The 24,563-nt window shown below is 41.8% G+C and overlaps 1 pseudogene; it reads right to left on the bottom strand.

Annotated features, from left to right (window-relative positions):
- Window positions 1-5,692: 5,692 nt before the first annotated feature.
- LOC147452161 (uncharacterized) lies at window positions 5,693-7,112 on the bottom strand (annotated as a pseudogene).
- Between the last annotated feature and the right edge of the window lie 17,451 nt (window positions 7,113-24,563).

The raw sequence follows: 24,563 nt of genomic DNA, 5'->3' as shown, positions 1-24,563 counted from the left end.
CTATGGATTTGATGTCCCTATTGACCTAGTGTATGATGCCATGCACACATTATCACTAAATGTCTTCAAAAAGTATATCTCCCACTTGATGGAGAATGCTTCATCAAGCCTCAAGAAGGAAATTGATGATGATGTGACAAAGGTTTCTAAGCTGGTGCCTACATCAATTCGATCCGGTCGATGGCCAAACTATCCTAGCATATATCATGATAGCTTCAAGGCAGAGGAAAATCAAAAGTTCATACAATGGTGCTTGCCCTATGTTCTCAGAACCGTAAGAAACATCCCTTCTGACATGGAGATATTGGGTATTTTGTTAATAGACATAGCACACTAATTTTACAACTATAGTAGAGATCATGGATGGTCTCTTCATAGTATTGAAGTTGTGATTAAGCTCTTACAATCATGGCGAGTATGAAAAGATGACATGGCAGGTGCAACTTCCTCACCACTTGAGCATGTTTTTGGTGCGTATATGGACCCAATATGCTAGTGTGGTCTATTCGTATGTTTACAATTAATGTTCATATTCTTTCATGTCTTATGAGAAATTTTCCCTACTTACAGGAAATGGTGAGCTGTTAGATGATGTCTTGCGGCATGGCCTACATGATCGCTTTTGGTGCTACATATTTGAACGAATGGTCAAAATTTATAGTGGCATCAAGTCCAATAACCTTAACAATGAGGCAGCTTTTGTGCAGTTCTATTTGAGGAGTGTTTTTACAAGAGCATTCCAAGTGATCCAAGAAGACAAGGATGGGCTACTACCCAATGAGCGTTTCATTCAAGAACTCCATGGCTCATTACGTCTATCTTGTGAAGTGAACCATGAAGATCTTAATTGCAACAATTGTTTTCCTTAGCACATAGATGGATTACTAGTTGTTTCTTCAATTGAGAAGGCTAGATCCATCTGGGATAAATTCTAGAAGTATGGAGATCATGGGCCTTGTATTGATAATCTCTTAACAAAAGGGATTGCAATATCAAAGAAGAGACGTACATTCAAGGAGCCAAGCATACATGGAGCTACATATCTTAGGTCATTTTGGCACATTGAGTCTCAATCGTTTTCTATAAATGACGTTACAGTGTATAAGAAGGTGCTTTTCAGAGGAGAGATCTATGGTATTGGGGACCATGTGGTTGTGAAGGTGGACCAGGATGAAAACCTTAGCAACTGCAGAGGGCATTGGAAGGCAAGAATAACTACAATTTTTTCAATGCAACATAGAAATGAGCACATGTTGTTTTTTGGTGGAGAATATTATAAGCAATGCATTGTGGGTGATGAGACATCAGAGACTTTATTAATTGATAAGATTACATCAATGACTGTACTTGAGAATAATCCTCTTCCTTCGAATTGGGATTCTATCAGACCCATTCACTCTTTACTCCACAAGTTTGTTCCTTTACAAATACCTAGAAGTCAAAAGTTGATTGCTTATGAGGTAAAAGATTTAAAACCAAGAGAGAACCTTATTGAGGAGGGATCCTATGGAAATCCTCCTTTGTGGTTGGAACTCCATGACATAGTGAAAGTACTTGTGAAGGATGGAGACAGACAATCCTTACAATATGCTGTAGTGCGAGAAATAGATACTACAAAAAAGGAAGCAAGGTTTGCATTTTTGAAGACTGATATGCAAAACTCAAACATATGGATAGTTCGTGTAGAAGGGAACACATGGCAAAGCTGGAATGAATGTGTTTATCTAGCTCAACATTGGCTTGTCTTGAAACGAAAGAAGATCAATGAGCATGGACAACACATCAAATTTATACCTGTCATGTGGCAATCTATATGAAGACTTAAATTTGTAAGTGAAATTTTAATTATAAACTAATAACATTAAATCTTGTAAGTATCATTTATTTACTTGAGTACATCTTATTTCTTCTTATGGATAGGTACATAATGGATTGTCCACAATCATTGTTGGATAGTTTGCTCTCAAAGCCTCGAGATGATGCTTTGAAAATATTAGATTTGTGGCGGGCCTCAAAAACAGAGGCTCAGAGCAATGTGTCTCATGAGCTTAGCAATGAGGAGCGTAAATCTATGATGTACGCTCAATTGTTCCGTGCTCCATCTTTAGCTCATCGAGATAAAAGTAAGCTTTATGGAAAAGAGTTTTTACGGAGACATTGTGATGACCAAGTGAGAGTATGGAATGCAAACCATAGCCTTGTGGGTGAGTGGTTTGAGAATGTAGAACCTACAAAGGATCTACGAAACAATGCAGCAAAGAAGAAAAGAATAGAGAACATTATCAAGGAAAACATAGGAAACATCAAGCCAATAGTTGTACATGGAGAGCCTTATATTTGGGAGGAGGTAGATATCTACAACTATTGTGTCAAGTCTCTTGCAGCAAAACGAAACTGGAAGAAGAGAAAATCTAGTGGATCGACATCATCTACTGCTACTTCGGTAAGCTAATTTCATTGAAAATGCATATGTTTATTCTCTCAAATACGCTAGGCTAATATCTCAATTCTTTTAGGTTGTAAATGAAGATATGAAGGTGATTGAGACAATTGAAACTCATGAACAATTGGATGAAATCAATCAATGTGGATCTCTTTCAAAGCTTGTCAGTAAGACTATGTTTTTTAATTTATATGACGCATGTTTGAATCTAAAACTTTTGTTTATTTTAAACATTTAAAGCTTGAGAGAAATTTGGAAGAGGAAAATTTAGGAGATGGAAATGAACAACCACGAGTTTTGCAGGTAGCATTTATGTTCATAAAGCATATAATAACTTGAAATTTTTAAATGGCATGTTGTGCTAACTTTGATGCATTTGTAGGATCAAAATAATGTGTACATTCCTGACATACCTTGGGAAAATATAAGTGGAGAACATGATATTTATGAGATGTGTTTTGTATACACTAGTTGTAATCTATGTTTTAAGTATGGACTATGATTAATACTTGTGCTTATAGAATATAACACTTGTGTTACTCCTATTAGGAGTATGAAACTTTTATTCATGACCGTCTACTTGAAAAGTCATCAAATATTTCTACAAGTAACCATTCCAACGAGAAAATTGAGGTATTTCTTATAAAATGCTAAATATGATTTCCTGTATTTATTGCATTTTAAAAGCCTTTAAATTTTTTTGTGGACATCTTTGCTATTTTTAGGAGGTGGGCATGCACACATTACCATTAGAAGAGGATCAAAGGAAGAGTGCATGCAAGAGAAAGGTTATAGTTTGAGAATTTTAAATGCTTTTCAAAACCATAATCTTAACCAAATCATAATGAGTTCTTTTAAGGAGTTTATTTTTTTGCTTATAGCCTAGCGCAAAATTATCGCAATTATTAGAAGATAAGAGTGACATTTCAAAGAAGAAGAGACCCAAGGTGATCTTCTTTGTTTTATTACCTTCATTGATGAGTTCTTATTTTGAGCTCTATTCATGTAGTAAAGTTTGGCTTCTTATTTAGGATGTGACTGTTGTTGATACAAACGAATTATCTTCTCCATCAAAAGAGCATGTTTGTAATGTGTACTTTATAAACTTTTTCTACATTTGTCAAATCATGTTAAAATATTTTCTTATGTTTTTTTAAATTAATCCCTTACTTTATTTCAGACACAATCATTGTCTAAAATTGACCAAAAGACGATCATAATGAAGTGGTTGGGAGCAAAGTCAGTGGAAGAGACTTATCGTCTCTTAAAAACCACTTATATGACCATGCACAAGATGCCGGGTTTTTTGTTTAGAAAATCAAGTGAAATTAACACTACAATTATGTGTAGTGATATGGTCACTTGGTTATTTTAAGAAGGCATAGTGTCTATAAATGCCAATAACATTGGGTGTCTATCTTTAAATGATGTCAACATTATATTTGATTAGGAAGGCTATTCATGGACTTTTTGGAGATAATATAAGTTTGATTCATTGAGCTTGTTTATTTTTTTAAATAGAGTCTTAATTTTGAGCACACACTCTCTCTCTTTCTCTCCAAGTTAATTATAAGTTCTAAGCATGATAAATCAACTTGATATTTTTAAATTTATTACTAGATTGTACATTTTTACCATTTGCTATGTAGCAAATAAGACGTCCAATTAGTTAGATGGTTGCTAGATTAAACTAGGAGTGCAAACTAGCAATTGAGAAAATTTGCTAGTTGAGATCTAACTAGCAATTTCTCACTATGTGGTCATTGACTTACCATATACTTGCCATGTGGGAAATGTGTACTTGGTATATGGTAAGTCACTTACTATATGGTGAGAGACTTGCTACTTTAGTATCTAGCAAATTCTCACACTTACTAGTTTGCACTCTTGCTAGTTTAAGCTAGCAAACATCTAGCTATATTATTTTTTTTTGCTACATGGGAGTTAGTCCAAAGCTCCTTGTGTTTGCTGCAGCATTAAGCTTCCTAGAGATTTCAAACGGCACTCTTTGAATCTTATAGTAGACGAATTGGACCCAATTTGATGAAAAGCTGTAAAGAAAGTACATTGTGCCAAGCCTATATTATTTTGCTGGCACTAAACTGGGCCCTCTACAATGTCAGAGATGATGTTACATGGTGGCACCCCACTCCAGAAGTTTACAATTAAAGAGCAGCTATTGAAGAGCCACTGCCAGGCATTTTCTACTAGGTTTTCCCCTTTGAAGGTTTATCCTCTTAAGGACACATCCCACATCAAGCAGGCATTCCCCACCCACAATCCGCTCATTAGCTGTCCAAGATTAACCTGGCAGAACCAGTTCTAAAAACGCCGGCGTGGCCTGCAGTTCTCGGCTCCAATCCAAAAAGAAATCCCTGCCCTGCTTGATCATCGGCCCTAGGCTCCTGCCTGCCCTTGGGAACCTTGCAACATGCCCAAAGCGCCTGCACTCAGCCTAACACAGACATTTGCAGGGTGCATGGATGTGCCCACAGAAGTGACCCTTTTGGCTTGCATATCCAAAATCCCTATGCAACCACCTTAATGAGCCAACAAGCTTTTACCATGGTCCCTGCTTTCAAATGTTGATTTTGCCAAGTGCTTGCATCAACTCTACGCTTTTGAGCCAATTCGGCCCTGTATTTAAGGCATACACCACCTCTTTTGTCATATGGCCTATGCCAATTAATAGCCGGAGACATTGTTGTCATACTAGATTTGAGCAGATCAACTCCTCTCTAACAAACAGCCAGTTAGAATCAAAAGGTATGACATTGCAATTTCCATTGGCAATCAAATGTGGAAACTTGTCAAACAAGTCTTGGGACAATTTGATAGTGCCAAGGAGGAGTAAGTGCCTGCACAACCAGTAGCGACCAGCCTTTGAGAATCCCTCCCGCATTAAAAGCACTACTTTGAGCACAGTCAGCTAATCCTTGTGAAAATAAAAAATCATCCCTGGCATTAAGCAAAAGTAATCAAATTTACACCATAAACTGCAAGAAAGTCCATACAATGAGCAATCTTCAAAAGGGTATTCCCCCCCTGCGTGGGTGGCCATCAATGCCAACAGTAAGAAGGGGGGGATACAAAACAGTACGTACAAAATGGTAACAATCATTGCTATATCTGCACTCCAGACAGCAGATACACCTGCCTCTCCACCTTCCCTTAAGGCGTGGTTCCAGCATACTTGTGCACCAATATACAACCTAGAGTTAAATGTGTCAATAGGAGTGATTTTTTAGCTTATGTCTCATCCTCCACCTCAAGGCATGGCACGAGCATGCTTAGTTTTGGCCTATGCACCAAGATGCAACCGAGATCCGTTGAGCCAGGTAATACATACCAGAAGTCTCTGGCGATATCATACACAACAGGTGCTATGTGCTGCCCCTCCGAGAATGCTTCTTGAAAAGTCATGCAAAAGATATCTCCCTCTGCCATGATCCTGTGCCACCAATACATGCGGGGGAGCCCCTACCAGAGATGATGCGGTGTTCTTGCCACCTCCACCCACGCAGCAGGCTTGGATGAAACAAATTGCAGCTCCGACGCAATAAATCCCAAGAGAATACCATCTGCGTCCTGCCCAGGGGCTTGCAAAAGTGGGAGGGCTTGCAGAAGTCTTCCTTTGTGCTTCAAAAAGGTGGGGTCGATGCATTCCCATCTCGTGTCCCTCTATTCTTTCGTGGGCAACGACACCTTGCTCCACAGATCACGTGCAGCATGGTATCCCAACAGCGTGCTCTCAGACAAAGCACTGTATGCGAGAAAAAAGAAGTCCCCATGAAATACCTCAGAAGAGGAATTGGCGAAGGTAGCCGAATCCATGTCGCACGCAACTCTCCAGGAGCCTCGCATCGAGTCTAATATCTCAAAGTATGAACTGCCTGGGTAGGTGCTTACAACTGCTCCTTGGTGAGTAAGCATGACATAATACCGGGAAGAATCCTGCATATCGACCGACATGTACACTTCGCATCCAACCAGTCCGTCGTCGTGAGATCCCTTGGAGAGGTAGCTCAAATCCAGGCAAGGGGGAAGCACCCGCACAGAGCCTGTGAGGCAGTTAAAGACAATGACTGAGTAATCGTCTAAGGCATCTGGCCGGTGGACAAAAGCACACATGAGGCCTCCTGCACTGACTATGCGAGGGCGGCAGCAGCCCGCACAGGGGGAAGAGGCTGCATTGCATCCTGCTGAGGAAGTATGATAAGCGGGCGTGACTGAAGCTGGGCAGAGGAAGGTAGAAGGGGGTGTCAGTGGGGTCAAGGCTGCTAAAGCCCCTGAAATCCCATAGGCGCATGCCATAGGGAAGGGGGTGAGACATGACGAACCAGTGCTCTTCCTGCTGCTCCACCCCAGCACAGATGATGGAGCAGAAGGGGTCTTTAAGCACCTAATTCTAGACCTTGCAGATGCAACGAAGCTGGAAGAGTTGGCCCACGGGAAGCCTGGAGAAGATGAGATGGGTGGGCATCCTGAACAGATCATTGGTGCTTGCGTTGTCTTGAGGCCGAGCAATTCCTTCTTGAATTGCCTGAGAGTGGGCCTGTAACAGGGGCTGCGTGTGGCTGTGGATCCACTGGGCCGGATCTTCTTTTGCCCTGTGGATCCACTCAGTTGTGGAGAGGAGACGCGCCTTGTCCTCGGCGATCTGTGCCATGACTTGCCAAAATTCGAAGTCTTGCACTACCTGGCGCGGCGGCAACGGCAACAAAGCTGTTTCATCAGGGGTAGGAGGAATTGGTGGGGGCACGGGCCATTGGTGATTGGAGGAGGATGGGTCTTCTGCCTATGCCTCCCAAGGCCTGCTGCGAGGCCGCCCCTTTCCTCCGTGCGCCTGCGCCTTCGCCCTGCCCATTCTTCTGCAAACTACTCCTTCGTCACCTACGTAGCCTATGTATGTCAAGAACAGCCTACACAAGGGAGCTTCCTGAAATGACTTCACCTGCAGAAATAAGCTGCTCATTGATATCTTTGACATTAGCAAGGAAAGTGTCCATATCATCTTCCTCATGCATAATCTTCGACTCCAGCTCTTTACGTAGCCAAGCAATTTTAGCCTCATTGCGGCTTGCATAAAGACCTACTAAAATATCCCAAGCTTGTTTTGCAGATTTTACTGAACGAATGTGAGGAACAATGGTACGCATCACAGACAACGCATTCAATGCATGAGCCTGCGCATCCTTAACATCCCAACAAGCTTGTTCTACTGTAGGCAAAACAACTCTAACAGCAGCAATCCTTGCAGCAAGACCTGCAACATCCTCAACATCGCCTACATCCTCAGAACCAGGACGTACATCAATGCCCTGCACAATGTTCCAGATACCCTTTGACACAAGAACATGTTGCATCATATAAGCCCACATAGGGTAGTTGTCCCCATCCAGCCTGTCCTCAGCAGCAAACATCTTGAACACATCTGTGTTGTTGTTGTCAGCCATGGTAAATGTTACACCTGATGTGAAAACTGCCCGAAAATAGGAGAAACGGAGCGGGAACAACCTGTGCTATATAGCACAAACCGTAGAAGACTATAAGGCACCTGCTATGCGGAAAATGGCACTGACAGAAATTTTGAGCAAAATGACGAAATAGCCTGTGCAGTACTGCTTGTAGTGGAAACGGAGGCCGAAATGAGCCCAAATCAAAATTCTGAGCAGACCAAGCTCTACGAGTTTTCTCAAAACATTTGTCAACTTGCGAACGCTCGCCAAAACTCACTGAAATCGAAGAAAGTGAGCAGGCGTGTGCTGGAGCAACTGGCGACTAAGCCCGGGAGGACGTGACCTGCTCTGATACCAATTGTTGGAATTAGGGTTGCAGAGAAACGCACACAGCTTGGAGAAGACGAAGGAAGCTCAAGGCACACAATAGAGAGTGTCTTACTTAGTGTGCAATGGAAAGATAGATAGCCCTAGAGTGATGGGCGTATATACAATGCACGGAGGGAAAAACCTCCTTTAAAAAAATGCCCCGACGGTCCTAGTGTGTTCACACACATCACTACCACATGTATATGGTAACAAATGTGACCTAAATACTGAATCTCTTGTAAGAAAAATTCAGTTTTCTTTTTATTAATATAAAGTTTATTCTCTCGTAAAACTTGAAATAGTACCTGGAGGTGTTGCTTGTGTTCGTCTAACGAATTAGAGTAGATGATTATATCATCAAATAACACTTTAGTAAACGTTTAGTGAGGCCTGAACAGCTTCTTCATCAAGCGATTAAATGTGGCTGGTGCATTGGTCAAGCCAAAAGCCATGACAATGTACTCGTAAAGACCAAACGTAGTGCAAAATGCGGTCTTTGCAATGTCTTGATCAACTATCCTTATTTGATGGTAGCAACTTTTTAGGTCAATCCTACTAAAGTAGGTCGACCCTTGTAACTTATCAAATAGGTCTTCTACCCGTGGAACGGGAAACCTATTCTTGAAAGTGATCCTATTTAATGCTCTATAGCCAAAACACATACTATATTATCCGTCTTTCTTTTGCACTAATAACACTGGTGAACAAAATGGAGATGAGCTAGGCCTAACCATGCCTTTCTCAAGTAACTCGTGCACTTGCCGCGTAATCTCCTCTTGTTGAGCTTGGGAAACTCTATAAGGAGGTTTATTAGGCGGTGAACTACCGGGAAGAAGTTAAATTGCATGGTCGTCATTGCCTCGTTTGGGAGGCAGTTCACAAGGAATATCGTCAATAAAAACATCTTGGAACCCCTTGAGGAAATTGGATAAGTCTAATTCCTTTTGTTTATATTTTATTTTGCTAAATCATTAGATTCATTTTGAGAATCTTTAACAAAAATCATGTACACGGAAATAGAGTTCTTTATTGACATATTGAAAGCTTGCTTATGTACAAGAGATATGGTACTACCCAGCTCCTTAGCATCTATGTACATATCTTTTTCCCTGAACCTAAAGTAGATCTGCCTTTCATGGAATTTAACATTGGTAGCCATGCGATCAAACCATGGTGCCCCTAGGATTACATCCTCGTGCGTGAGAGGAGAGATAAAGAAATCCCCCTTGTCCACATAGCTTTTGACATGGAGCCTCAATTTCCCAATTAAGGGAGTGACTGAGGCTTCTTTCCCCTTGAAAGCAACATCGACAGGTAGGACATCTCCCATCTCATAGGCTTTGATGCTTAGCTTGGTGGCCAACTCTTTGGATATAAAATTGTGAGTAGAACCAAGGTCAATCAGATTAAAAGCATCATGTTCTCCTACATTTCTCCAAGCATAGCAAAGAGAAGATCCTTTGTGATGAGCATCCTCTTATTGAATTTCAACCAAGGTACCTCTAGGAGGCTTATACATGTATTGTTGTGGTAGCTGTGAAGTATGTTAACATAAACATAAGACAACTTCGATCGGTGAAAATCAATTTCAATGACGAAGTGCGAGATCTTCTTATACTATCATCTCTACCGGATATGTGGGACAGCCTTGTTATGGCTGTAAGTAATTCTATCTCTAGCACAAATACTCTTAAGTTTGATGATGTTGTGGGTGTTCTCCTAAGCGAGGAAATGCGAACAAGAAGCACAGGAGAATCATCAAGTGCTGCATTGTCAGTGGAAACAAGAGGAAGGCCTAAGGAGAGGTTCAAAAACCAAAAGGGTCGTGATCGCTCAAGGCGGAGCAAGTTACGGACAAAGTCAGTTCTTGAATGTTGAAACTGCGGCAAGAAGGGCCACGTCAAGAAGGATTGCTAGTCCAAGAAGAAGAAGGAGTCGGAGTCTCAAAACAACAAGCCAACATCGGAGGCCAATGTGGCAGGTAAAGTAGAGCAAGATGCTCTACTTCTCTCATTAGACAATGTGTCTTATTCCTGAATAGTAGATTTCGGGGCTTCATTCCATGTGACACCACACAAGCAACATTTCCAAGATTACACCAAACGTAATTTTGGGTATGTATACTTGGGAAATGATGAAGCTTGTGAGATTTTCTGCAAAGGTACAGTTTCTGTCAAAGTTGCTAACGGAAATGAATGGAAGCTTAAAGATGTTAGGCAGGTTCCTTCTCTTCGCAAAAATTTGATCTCTATAGGAAAATTGGACTATGAAGGTCACAAAATTGGATTTGGAAACAAACGGTGGAAGATCTCAAAGGGATCTTTGGTGGTTGCCAAGGGAGAAAAGGTTGGTACACTTTACTTGTGTACTGTTAGCACGCAACCTTCAGCTTGTGCAACAACTACGGAAGTCAACAGTGTGGTGTGGCACTACTGGCTTGGGCATATGAGTGCCAAAGGAATGCAAATTCTTCAAACAAAGAAGCTTCTACCAGGTTTGAAAGAAGTGGACTTAGAGTTCTGTGAAGATTGTGTTTATGGTAAACAAAAGAGGGTAAAATTTCATAAATCTAAAAATGAAAGAAAAAATAAAAAACTTGTTGGTTCATTCTGACGTTTGGGGTCTTCCAAGTACACCATCACTTAGTGGCTCATTGTACTATGTAACATTCATAGACGATGCGACTAGGAGAACATGAGTTTATGTAATGAAGAATAAATCCAATGTGTTTTTCATATTTCAAAGGTGGAAAGCCTTTGTGGAGAATGAAACAGGTACTAATGTTAAATGCCTTAGATTCGACAATGGAGGCAAATATTGCGGCCAAGATTTTGAAAGCTTTTGTGCTAGCAATGGCATTCGGAGGCAAAGGACAACCCCAAGGACACCTCAACAAAATGGGATTTTGGAAAGGATGAACAGGACAATCATGGAGCGAGCATGAAGCATGCGGCTACATGCAGGCCTACCACTTGAGCTTTGGGCGGAAACTGTAAGTATGTCTGTGTGCTTAATCAATCGGTCACCCTCAACGGCATTGGATGGGGGAGTTCCAGAAGAGGCATGGACAACTAAACCAGTGATATATGCATTTCTCAAAGTGTTTGGGTATGAGGCTTTCATGCACATAGATAGAAGCCTAAGATCAAAGCTAGATGCAAAGTCCAAAAAACGTTTCTTCATTGGCTATGGAGAAGGTGACTTTGGGTATCGCCTATGGAATCCTGAAGATGGTAAAATCTTTAGGAGTAGGATGTAATTTTTAACGAAAAAAATATATACAAAGACTACTTGGAAAGAAAACAAACAAAAGAAACAGGTGATGAGTACATGGACCTTGAGGACGGTGAAGATTCAAGGACTACAAATGGTGACAATGTGCAACAACATCAACCAAATGAGGAGCCTCAACCTATACCCCAAAGATCCACAAGAGCAAGTAGACCTACAGAAAGGTTTGTTCCTTCCTTCAACCATCTCTTGATCTCAGATTCTGGAGAGCCAAAATCATACGAAGAAGCTATGCATCATGAATCCAAAAAAGAATGGATGAAGAGCATGCAAGTGGAGATAGACTCACTACATCGCAACCAAACATGGGAGCTAGCTGAGTTGCCTAAAGGTAAGTGGGCACTGCAGAAAAAATGGGTGTATAAGGTGAAGGAAGAAGAAGGTGGGAAGAAAAGGTATAAGTCTAGGCTTATGGTAAAGGGGTTTTCTCAAAAGAAAGGTATTAACTTCAGTGAAATATTTTCTCATGTTGTAAAAATGAACTCAATTAGGCTTGTCTTAAGCCTTGTGGTTGCTCATGATTTAAATCTTGAGCAAATGGATGCAAATACGGCATTCCTTCACGGTGACTTAGAGGAGGAAATTTACATGATTCGGCCAAAGGCGTATGAAGTAAAAGGTAAGGAGAAAATGGTTTGTAGATTAAAGAAGAGCTTGTATGGTTTAAAGCACGCATCAAGAAAATGGTACTTGAAGTTTGATCGATGGATGTTGGATCATGGATTCACAAGATGCAACTCGGATGACTGTGTCTACACGAAGAATTTGGGAGATGGGAAGTTCATCATCCTAATGTTGCATGTTGATGACATGCTGATTGCAAGCGCTAACATGCAAGACATCAAAGACCTAAAAGAGGATTTGTCTAAATATTTTTCAATAAAAGATTTAGGTGCTGCAAAGAAGATACTTGGTATGAAAATATCAAGGTACAGGACGAAGAAGACAATAAAGCTATCTTAAGAGGATTACATCAAGAAGGTACTAGAAAGGTTTGCAATGCAAAATGCAAAAATGGTTTCTACACCTTTGGCTGGTCATTTTTAAACTAGCCAAGGATATGTGTCCAAAGACACAAGAGGAGATAGCCTATATGTCTAAAGTTCCATATGCTGCAGCGGTAGGTTCTCTAATGTATGCTATGGTCTGGACAAGGCCAGACATTGCACATGCAGTGGGAGTTGTGAGTAGGTTCATGGACAACCCAGGTAAAGAGCATTGGCAAGCTGTGAAGTGGATACTTAGGTATCTAAAAGGGACAACAACAAATGCTTTGTATTTTGGAGGAACTGATATTTTTCTAGAAGGGTATGCTGATGCAGATATGGCAGGTGACAAAGATACTCGAAGGAGCACTACTGGCTATGTGTTCACGGTTGGAGGCACAGCAGTAAGCTCGGCTTCAAAGCTGCAGAAAGTGGTTTCACTTTCTACCACGGAAGCAGAGTATGTAGCAATGACGGAGGCAAGCAAAGAAATTCTGTGGCTTCACAGATTCTTAGAAGAGCTTGGATTCAAACAAGACAATTGTGTCTTGTACAGTGATAGCCAAAGCGCTATCCATCTTGCGAAGAACTCAGCCTTTCATTCAAGGACAAAGCATATTGAGGTGAGATATCACTTCATACGCACTCTTTTGGAAGAGGGACAGCTAAAGCTAGGAAAGGCGCATACAAGTGAAAATCCTGCAGACATGTTTACAAAGGTGGTCAACAAGGAGAAGTTGAGCTTTTTCTCATCTTCAATCAGCATTCAAAGATAAGAAGCCATGATGGAAAGCAGTCACAGGTTTGGTTTGGAGATCATCTCCAAGTGGAAGATTGTTAAGTATGGAGCCTGATTTATTCCTTGTATTTTTTTGTGTTAAAAGCACATATTTGTAAGGCCCCCATTATGAGGAGAAGCCATCGTGTGTAGAGAAAAATAACTCGTTAGAAAATAAAATCACTTTTTAAATAAAAAACTAAGCATAGAGGGGTATTGGGACATCATTGCTAAGCATTTAGATGCATTCTGGGTTGAAAATGACTAGGTAAAAAATCCACTGCTATTAATAATCACCATTTTGGAACTTGACCTAAAGTGGGGTTTGAGACCATAAGCATGTGTGCTTAGGTCTTATAAACTTGTCCTAAAAGTTTTGTTACATTTGGATGTCATTTGATGCTATAACGGATGTGATTTGCTTGTTGATGAGCGATTGGCTTTTGGTGATTTCAGTCACTTGAGTATAGCTTGAGTTAGATGCGAGTTGTTAGTTGTTTTTTGAGAGATTGAAAACCTCTTGTAGCCTCTATGCACTAGTCGAGTTAGCTTTGTTTCATGGTTTGACAAATTAATCGTGGTTCTTGCTAATACTGCAATAAGATAGGATGATGAGGTTAGACATGCGTCCCACATTTGGCACCGCTACCAGGGATCGAAGAGACCTAAACTAGGGAAAAACACAAGCTTCTTGTGTAGTTGTCCATCAACTTCCTCTAAATTTGCCTAGAGTTCAAAACTTTCTTTCAGAAACCGCATAGCTTAAGATTGTCGTCTTTTGTTGTGTAGAGGTAGCTTGGAAGTAATCGTACTTGTCGAGTGCCTTTAGGATCGTAGGATTGTAGATTTAGATTAGGATTTGGAGAATGATTAGTAGACGAGAAAAGTCTTAAGATCAAGGCTCTGACAAACATAAAAAACATAAGAAAACGAGTGTTTGTGGACACTTTCCACAACCCCATTGCATGAGAATCTAGTAGGGTAAGTAGGATCCGAGGTGGATTTCAAAACATTTCTCTCTCTGAAAGAATCAAGTGTGAGTTGTTATTGGAAGTTGCAAAATTTCAGATCTACGGTTAGAAATAGCTCGAAAAGACTCGAACCACTCAATCCGACTGGAGAGTAAGCCGAAGAGTTGTACGAACCGGTTGGTAAGCTCAAAGACACTTCAAAGTAAAACATTTCAAGAGTTGACCAAAACTCAGATTAGTTACTTTTTCTTGACATTTTAGACCAAATTAAGTTTTGACTTGATTCATAGGCTTAAAATAGCTCATATAAAGCCTGTCTTTGAGAAAATTGCAAAAAAGTGCTCATTTCAAGCCTAAAGTTAATAATCGCGATTATTAACTTTCTGCTCTAAGTTGGCCAAGATTCATGACTCATTGCATGTGTACAAACAACTTTTGTAAAGGCCCAAGAGATTTGGATCACTAAACTGGCAAAACAATTTGGGTAAAAACTAAAGTTTGTACTCACTTTTTGAATCTTGAGTAAATATTGGGGGAAATTTTATCCAAAATTGTTGAAATTTGATTCATAAGCTTATATTGATGTGATAAACATGTGTACACGGGGGGCCCGGCTCGGACGGGACCGGCTCGGGCGTGGTTGCGTTCCATGGGTCGACGGCCGTTTGCGTTTCGCGGGTCTTCGCGGGTCTTGCGTTCCGGGTCCCTAGCCCCACGTAGCCTCAGGCTCCGCCGCACTGACGGAGGTTCATAGCGTGCCCCGGGGAACCTTGCGTGGAGTCCCCACGGTGCGCGAGTGCGTGGAGTGAGGCTACCGTGTCTAGGTGGGGGGTCCCCTCCCGTGGCCGTTCTCGGGAGGCTCATACCCCTTATATACACCCCCGGTTGAAGAGAGTTCGACGACCGCGTCGAACGTGGGAAAAGAGTGTCCGGCTATGCATGAGGCCGTGGGGACAAAGGGGTGCATATAAGTGCAAAGTGATCAAAACTGTTCCCAAATGCAAGTAAGTAGGCATGCTTTGTTTTTGTACTTTTGAGAATAAAGTGAGTGTGTGTATTTTTGGGGTTTTGGCAGAAGGCTGAAAAAGTATGCTTTGAACACCCAAGTAGAATTCCCCGTACTTGAGCGTTCCCCGAATAGGTAACCCAGTGTGTGTGGAGCCACCTGCTGCGTTGGCCCGCGCGGAGGCTTCTTGAAAGCCGAATCTGAAGGAGCGTTCCGTCGCAATGCAGCACTTGCGAGTTGGTCCCTGTTTGGACGTCATTTGGAGGGCATAGCTCGGGGCCCTGTGGTCTCTTTGTAGACTTGAATGGGTCTTCAACTCAGCATGGGCCACAAAAGTGGCCGGGGCGCGACGAACACCGTTGGCTTGGTTCGTCGCGTTTTTGGAGATTCTCTGTTTTTGATATAAAGAGCCCTGTCTGGCTCGCATCTGCCTTTTTCTCATGTGGAGAGCCCTGTCTGGCTCACATCTTTGCTTTTTGTCATGTGGAGGTGCCCGGCTCGGATCGGGGCCGGCGCGGGTCACGGGTGACGGCCCGGTGTTCAGGACGCGTCACGGGGAGCCCTGTCTGGCTCGCATCTTTCCTTTTTATCATGGAGGTGCCCGGCTCGGATCGGGGCCGGCGCGGGTCACGGGTGACGGCCCGGTGTTCAGGGACGCGTCACGGGGACGGAGGGCGTGTGGTTGCTTTCTGGAGCTCTCTTCACCAAGATTTTGACGACCCGGGCCATTGCGGTTGGAGTCGTCGTGAGGATTGTGCGCGTCGGGCACTTCGGTCTTCGGCTCTTTTCCAGGAGCTCTTTTGCTGAGCATGTCCTATTTTTCAACTTTTTTGACTAAGTCAGCATACCACTAGTTTCACCATGTTGTAATAAGCCCACAAACCAAATTTGGTAAGATTTGGATCACTGGATTGAAATTTGTGACTAAAATTGCAAAGTTAGTCTACAGACAGATAATTGATGACCATTTGACCAAAAATTGTCCAAACTTGATGAAAATTGGCTAGTGACCTTAACTAAAGGTGCTTAGCAGATCTGTATCAAAGTTGGGGCAAAAAATTGCAAAAATATAGTTGGAGTAAATAATCACGATTATTTACATCTGCTTCAAAACTTGATGAATTTGCAAATTTGAGTATACCACAAGGTCAATCACATCAAGTAGACCTCACAATCCATTTTGGTGAAATTTGGATCCCAAAAGTGAGACTTAAGCCAGATTCATGAAATCAGAGTCTGCGGACACCAAACAGTTGATAAACTTGATTAGATTTTGTCCAAACTTGTTGAAACTTGTCCAGGGAACAAGTTGTATACTTGCCAAACCAATCAAAAAAGTGTAAAAAACTGACAAAAGTAAATAATCGTGATTATTTACTTTTGCTATCCAAAGATATCAATTTTGACTTTTGAACTTATACAGTGATAGACCAACATAATATAAAGCCACAGGGCAATTTTGGGTTCAATCAGATCAAAATTGATACATGTACACTCAGTTTGCAGGTTGCAGATTAGACCTTTGATTTTTTGCTAAAGTCGAATTTGAAAGTCAAATTTTGACTCTCATAGCTCGATTTGAAGTGATACACAGAGATCAATCACGAGAATAGCAAAAACTCTATTGTCCTTAGAGAAGAATAGCTAACTTGATCAAATTTGTACATGAATCAGGTTGCAGACGAGGAATCAGTGGCTTGACAGAAAGTTGCAATTGAACTAGGTGGAAATTGACGACAAGCCAATCCAAAGGTGAGTACTCCATCCAAGGCTTCATGAGTCTTTATGAACCTTAGATCTGGTCGTGTACTAGGAAATCAGGGCATACTCGGAGAAACCTCCAGTAGAGTATCTACCGAAGAAAGCGTGAATCAAAGCAATTCCTTGCACACGATTCCTGAAGAAGTCTCAGACACTTTTTCGGATTCAACATCCGAAATGTCTTCTTACTCGACTCACTCGGAAACCGGAACGACAGTGCGCTATAAGCATATACTATCTTTTTACTAGACTAACCGTCATGGAGCCCAGGTTAACTTGGACCCTAACAAGGAGTATGCTACTCGCATTGATGACCATGGTATTGAGTTCGAAGAAGAGGTTAGGGAAAACAAACAAGGAAAAATGTACGTGGATCGAACTCAATATTTACAAGTTGAAAACCCTGACGTGGTAGACAAATGGGGGTTAGAAGTAAACACCATAATCTCATATATGTCAGCAAAAGAAGGACCACCAGCTTTAGAATTCGAGGGATACGATCAAGTAGACTTGAAACCTTTGAAACGGCTTAGTACGGATAATCCTCGGATCGGAGTCTATTGTTGGGAAGATAGAAACATAAAAGATCTTCTGTGGACTTCTCATACCAAACCAGGACAATTACCGGCCATGAAGATCATCTATATCTTCAAGATCAAAGATAAAGGATCAGCGGACCTACCAACCTATCTGTTTTGGGATTGTTATAACAACAAATTTGTTAAGATGACTCCTGAGGAGGTAGAACAAACGAAATACCAAGGGTATTCCATACGAGATTGGATATTGGGGCAAGGACCATAAACAATTCCAAGGGATGAACACCATGAGAGATCATCAGAGAGTAATGTGAAGAAACCAAAAACCACCTCATCACATAGAAAATTGGGTGACACTAAGGCCAGTCCAGGACTACATGAGTCATTATTTCCAACAGACTGGTTTGAAGGACTCGGAACAGGACCAACTCTCATAAGACCTGGAGTTGAACCAAACAGGCGCGTCAGACCAGCTGATTTTCAAAAATGGGTCAGAAAATACAGTGGATCAGGGGATCCATACGACCACTTAGCAAGCTTTAAGCAAGTGCTAAGAGCATAGCGTATATTCGATTTCCATACTCAATTCAAGGGGTTTGGAATGACATTAGAAGGAAAAGCATTGACATGGTTACAAAACATTTCACCAAGGTTAATCATGGACTTAAACACATTAGCTCAAGGATTTGTAGGTGCTTGTTCCAAAACGGGGATCAAACATAATACGGTAGCTCAAATCTACAACTTTAAATAGAAACATGGTGAGTCTGTTAGGGATTGTGCAACTCAAATGAAAAAATACATTTCCAGATGCCCAGAGATGGAGATACCTGCAGAAGAACGACTTGTATCTTTGTTTCTGGAGGGATTACTAAACAAAGAACTTCATGCTATACTCTATAGTAAAAAACATACAACCCTAGAAGCATGTGTGTCTGATGCTATTGACCTAGGAGACAATTGCGAGATTTTCAACGAGGAAGATGTCCCTAAGGATAACCAAAGCGAGAAGATAGCATCCACTAAACCAGCACAAGTGGGAACGGCTGCTGCGGCACCACTCTCAACCCTAGTAGATATGCTAAAAAGGATGAACGACATGATGAACAACATCCAAAAAGCACCTATAAGAGGACTAGGACAAGGGATATCTCCACAGGGACAACCAATTAGGCCACAAAAATGGTGTGCAATCGAGGGTAAATGGACCAACCATGAGACCCATGAGTGCTACTTCAGACCAAAGTATGAAGGGAATGTTCAGTGCGTGCCCCTAAGGCCACAAGGACAACCCATGTATAGATATCAGCCTAATATGGTCCAAGCTCAAATACCACCAATGGGTATGGAAAGACCTCAACCTGTGTTGGGGAAACAACCTCCGTATCCAGGACATAATGTAGTGCGTGTAAAGTACATGCACTCTAAAGGAGTCATAGATGAACAAGCATTAGTATATGTTACACCCTATGCAGATCCTAGTCCATCTACAATAATGGTAGAAGGAGATTGGTATAATCCACATCCACCACCAATGGAAGAAACCGTGACTTATGCTCCACCAGAGCTAGCACCAATGTATTATGTAGCTAATCAAGGTGTCAAACCTCCCATGGGGAGACCCATGATGATGCCGAGAATAGGAAACTGTCATAACTGTGGTGCTGATGACCATTGGAAAAACGAATGTCCAAAGCCTGACAAAAACCTCAAACCAAATGAATACTATTGCATACAATGTTGCAAAAAGTGAGGACACTTTTTGGAAGATTGTCCTAAAAATCCTTTGAACAAGGGAAAGACCGTAGTAAACGTAGTCAAAGTGATGCCTAGTAACTCATTAGAGAGTGAACCGATTGTCCCAATCAAGGTAATCACTAGAGCCCAGGCAAAGAAAAAGAAACACAACTCCTCTGATGATTCGGAAAATACGAAAGTTTCTTCTTAAAGAATCAAAAGGAGCAGAAGCAAAAGATATGAGATGAGAAAACAAAAACAATGGGTTGAAATCGAGGAGAAAGCAAGGAAGCTAGTCAAGGACAAGTTGAAAGAAACTGGAAGTGAATTCATGGAAACAACCGTGAAATCTGGAGGATCCATTCTGGTTGATAAAATCTTTGACCCTATTAATGCCGCCTTGGAAGCCTACCAAGCAGGACTTAAAGTGGGCCAAAACATGGAAAACAAATGGAAATATTATCCATCTCCAGACATGGAACTAGCTAAGCTGGAAGCTTATCAAAATTTGATAAGAATCACGGAAGAAATGCTAGAAAAACAAAAACCCAAGCTTTAAAGTATTGCAAAACCTGCAGAGCTTGTGGTAGAAGAAACAAAAGCAAAATCCGATGTGGTGGCAGAACCCCACCTTGAAACAAACAAACCAAAGCTCATAGTGCCTGACAACGAAGATGCCTTAGACGGAATTCCATTCGTAGAGGAAGACTGGCCAGGACACTTTGGGAAAAAGTAAGAGAGATCAATGATGGGAGCCTAACTCTAAAGTCAGCTCCTATAGAAGAAGTCTGGTTGGATAACCTACCTTCTGAGATGAACATGTATTTACAATCCTTGTACGGGGATTGCGGATCGAAAGCTTCAGGAATGTCGAAACCATTGACATTATAAAAAAAAATCTTCTTACTTGGGAGATAACGAAGATCATGAACCCATCGTGCGCAAGACCACTCAAGTAAAAAGAGCGTAACAGACCCTAGAAGTAGACAACATTCATTCAATCATGTCTACACCCGTCAATGCACTCTTACCTTGGGAGAACTGTTAAAACTTAGACCATACTTGTGGAATGATTTATAGAAAACCCTAGAGAAGGTGGGGATAACGGGAGTAATCTTGAAGAATTTGGGAAAATTGAAAAATGAAATAGAAAACAAAGAGATTCGATCAGTTCCTATGAACAAGGTTGGAGAATATTATGAAGGGGAAGAAGGAAACACCACCCTCCTAGTGAAATATAATGACATCAAACCTTCATGGGGCATTGTGGATATTACCGACGGTTTATCTACATGTACGCTATAATTGCAAAACCAATGTATAGATTGATTACGCACTTTGAATGGACAGAGGCCTGTAAAGAATCCTTTATGAGCTTAAGCAAGCTCTCACCTCAGCTCCAATATTGAAAGCACCAGATTGGTATAAGGTATTCCATATACATGTAGATGCTTCTAATTTTGCTATCGGTTGTATACTAGCTCAACTAGGAGAAGGGAAAATTGACTTTCCTATTTCTTATGCTAGCCGGCAATTATACACCACCACCGAAAGAGAAGGACTAGGAATGATCTATGCCGTTAAAAAGTATAGACATTACCTATTAGCCAACAAGTTTGTGCTCTTTGTGGACCACCAAGCTTTGTTGTATTTGGTTAACAAGCCATGCAACACAGGGAGAATAGTGAGATGGTTCATCATTCTTCTCGAATTTGATTTCACTGCGGTTGTAAAAAAAGGCACTACACAACAACAACCAGATCATTTGTCAAGGATTGTTTCGAAGAATCACCTAAAGGGGTAGATGATGATCTACCAGATGCCTATTTGTTCTCCGTGGAAATGATACCTAGATGGTCGAAAAACATTGTGTCATTAATGACAATAGCTCAAGTGGATTCACAAATACCACTTCCTATCACAATCGGATTAATAGAGAAATTGGCTATGTATCAATTACTAGCTAGAAGGCTATACAAAAGAAATCGGGATGGGATATTGCTTTTATGCATTAACCTTGAAGAAAAAGAACAGTACCTAAGTCAAGCACATGTTACAATAGTAGGACTTCACTTCACGGAAGACCAAACTATGCAACGAATCTTGAGACTTGGAGTATTTTGGCCAACTACGAGGAGAGATGTTAGATATTTTATAAAGGATTGCCCTCAATGTCAAAAACGGACACCCATACCTCATGTAACATTGTTTCAAATGTCACTTGTTCCTAAGTGGAGTAATTATCTGGTTACTTACTTATCGAGACGAACATTTCCTGAGGATATGAGAAACGTTGTCGGGGGATATGTGTTCGCTACATGAGCCGGGCAAGCGCCGGGCCTCTAGTTGTGGGAGGTGTGAAAGAGAGAGAACAAGAACGACTGATAGCTCTGCCAATCACCACAATCATCGATTATTAACTTGAGTACAACTTAGTCCTTAGCCAAGGCGGGCTGTTAACAGCGCCATCACTTGGATCATCTGCTAACTAGGAGCTTAAGCTCCCGCTTTATAGAATTAACCGGGCTGTTAACGACACCGGGCTTAATAGATTGATTAATCAACCTTTAGACTGATGACGGTGATGGAAACTTTTGCCTGTCACTCTATCTGCTTCATCTACATTCAAGATTCTGCAAACATCATTTAAGTTCACTATGTCGATCATCGTGCTTCAATTATTGCCGACTGTCCTGTAGCTTCCTGCTCTGTGTGCTTTGCATTGGCTTAATTTTTGCTCACAAATCTCGTCGTCTCCTCTAATCAACTTACTTTGATTGTCGTCAGGCTTTGTATGCCCTTGGTAATTTCTCTTTTCCAGTTCGACCTTCTTCTTCTTGCTTTGATTGGAGATCGAGAGAGAGAAATCACGCCTTGATTACCTCCTCGCCTCACCTTGCTTGAGCCGGAGATCGAGAGAGAGAAAGCACGCCGTGATTACCTCCTCGCCTCACCTTGCTTGAGCCGGAGATGGAGAGAGAGAAAGCATGCCTTGATTACCTCCTTGCCTCACCTTGCTTGAGCCGGAGATAGAGAGAGAGAAAGTTTAGAAATTGTCTTCCTTCCTATCCTCATTACCCTATTCCTCTATGCTTTGATTGCTTCGTGAAAGAGAGAGAGAGAGAGAGAGAGAGAGAGAGAGAGAGAGAGAGAGAGAGACTCTCTCCTTTGCTTTGGTTGCTTCGAGGACGAGAGAGATGCTTTGCCTTGGTTGAATTCGAGATGAGCTCGCCTTCCTTCCTTCGTTATCTTTCTTCCTCATTCAAGCTTCTTTTTCGTTTGCTCCCCTTGTCTGCTTTTTCACGAAAGAAAGAAAAAAAAAACCTTATTTCTGCCCCGGCCCATTAGTCACGGCGCTGTGACTGATGTGGCGTGGGACCCGTCATGATGACATGGCAGCTGAACGACTCGGCCAGTGTTGATCTAGTCGTGGCCGGTACCGAATGGAGCGCCCTGGAAAGCTGAGCAATGTTTGCTTCTTGGTCGCCATCTCCTGAGGCCTGTAGCCGCCACTACGAGTTCTTATGTGCTCGCATTCTGCCTTCCTCGCTACCTGCACGCCTGCTCATGCCATCCCCCCTTTTCATTGGTTCACACCCTCTTTTTAAAATGGGGTGGCCATTGAATATATTGGGCGGGCGGCAATTGAATATATTGGACGGGCGGCCCTAGTGGGCACCACATTGCATACATGCCGGCCAAAGCACTGCAAAGCTCAACATTTGTATACATTCCGGCCAACTCAGTGCTGCTAAGCACAAAGTTTTCTCTCAGCAGCTCTCAGTTAACAATATCATCGTGAATTTACTTACCCGTAACAAGGTCCTGAGAATAGTGCCACATGTCCCCAAGATGGAAATATAAGTGATTGCATTTGGTGAAAGACATTTCCTTTGCACTCAGTTGTTTATTACTTGTATCAGCTTCTCAGCAGATAATGCCAAAATTATCCAGCTCAACGCAGTGCCGGCAGCTGACACCGGCCTCAATCCATATTATCTCATTCCTTTAGACTTCTCAAACTGTATAGAACGCATACGAACCCTACTGAGGTAGCCAAAATTCTCAGATGGCACTCCGACCGAGTGGACCGGATTGGCACGGAACCGGCCCCCGGTGAATCTTTAACTGCCCATATCTTGGCAACCGTAACTCCGATTGCTGATCTGAAAAGACCGACGTGCTCCACAAAGTGAGCACTTCAAGCCCATGCATTCATTTCATTTCTGTCACCTCAGCTGCAGTTGCCCAATCCGGTACGGATCTGCATTAACTCAAACTTCAAAGTGCCATAACTTCTTCACCGTAGCTCCAATCGACGAGCTGTAAAGACAGGCCGGTAGAGAACTTCAAGCACTACAGTTCTAGATCATAAACTCACATATGTGCTCACTTCAAGCATACTCCTTTTCGGCATCATTGAGGCATCAATTGGCCCTTTAAAGCCGCATCTGGCATACATTAATCATTAAGCCTGGCCTGTTATCAAGCCCTGATGACTACTCACTTAATGTGTAGGCTTCAATTAAGCTTAGCTTGCATTTCTCTGCTCTTTTTCTCATCATGGCAGCGGAGCTGCAGGACAACGCCGTCAGAGAGTAATTGAAACTAAAGCAAGAGACTATGCTCTTATTGGGAACAAATTGTACCGGAGAGGTAAATATCAACATTTGCGTCTTTATGCAAATGAAAACGAGTATATTTTGATTATAGAACAAGTGCATGTTGGATTAGCTGGAGGTCACTTTTCTAGTAAGACCACTGCAAGAGAAATCTTGATGGCAGGCATATGGTGGCCAATACTTTTTGCAGATGCTAAAGAATATGCTCGAAGATGTGATGCTTGTCAATGAGCAAAAATGCCAACACGAGTAGATAGCATGCCCTTAAGAACAATGATGGGGGCTAGAGCTTTCGCAAAATGGGGTATAGATTTTGTTGGACCAATACAGCCACCTGCTTATAGAACCCAAGCTCAATATATCACTGTAGCTACGTAATATTTGACCAAGTGGACGGAGGCTAAAGCAACTCAAAAGAATGATTCCAGAACCACTGCTACATTCTTATATGAGTATGTATTCACGAGATATGAACTACCAATAGAGATTGTCAGTGATCGAAAAACTCATTTCTTCAATGAGGTAATAGAGTATTTGCTTAATGAGTTTATGGTCATCCATAACAAATCAGCTCCCTATCACCCACACGCAAACGGACAAG

This window comes from Adiantum capillus-veneris, chromosome 8 (assembly GCF_014529385.1).
Source record: "Adiantum capillus-veneris isolate H3 chromosome 8, ASM1452938v2, whole genome shotgun sequence".
In the NCBI taxonomy this organism is placed as follows: domain Eukaryota; kingdom Viridiplantae; phylum Streptophyta; class Polypodiopsida; order Polypodiales; family Pteridaceae; genus Adiantum; species Adiantum capillus-veneris.
Note: the sequence above shows the minus strand (reverse complement) of the source record. Positions and strands in the feature narration are given on the sequence as shown.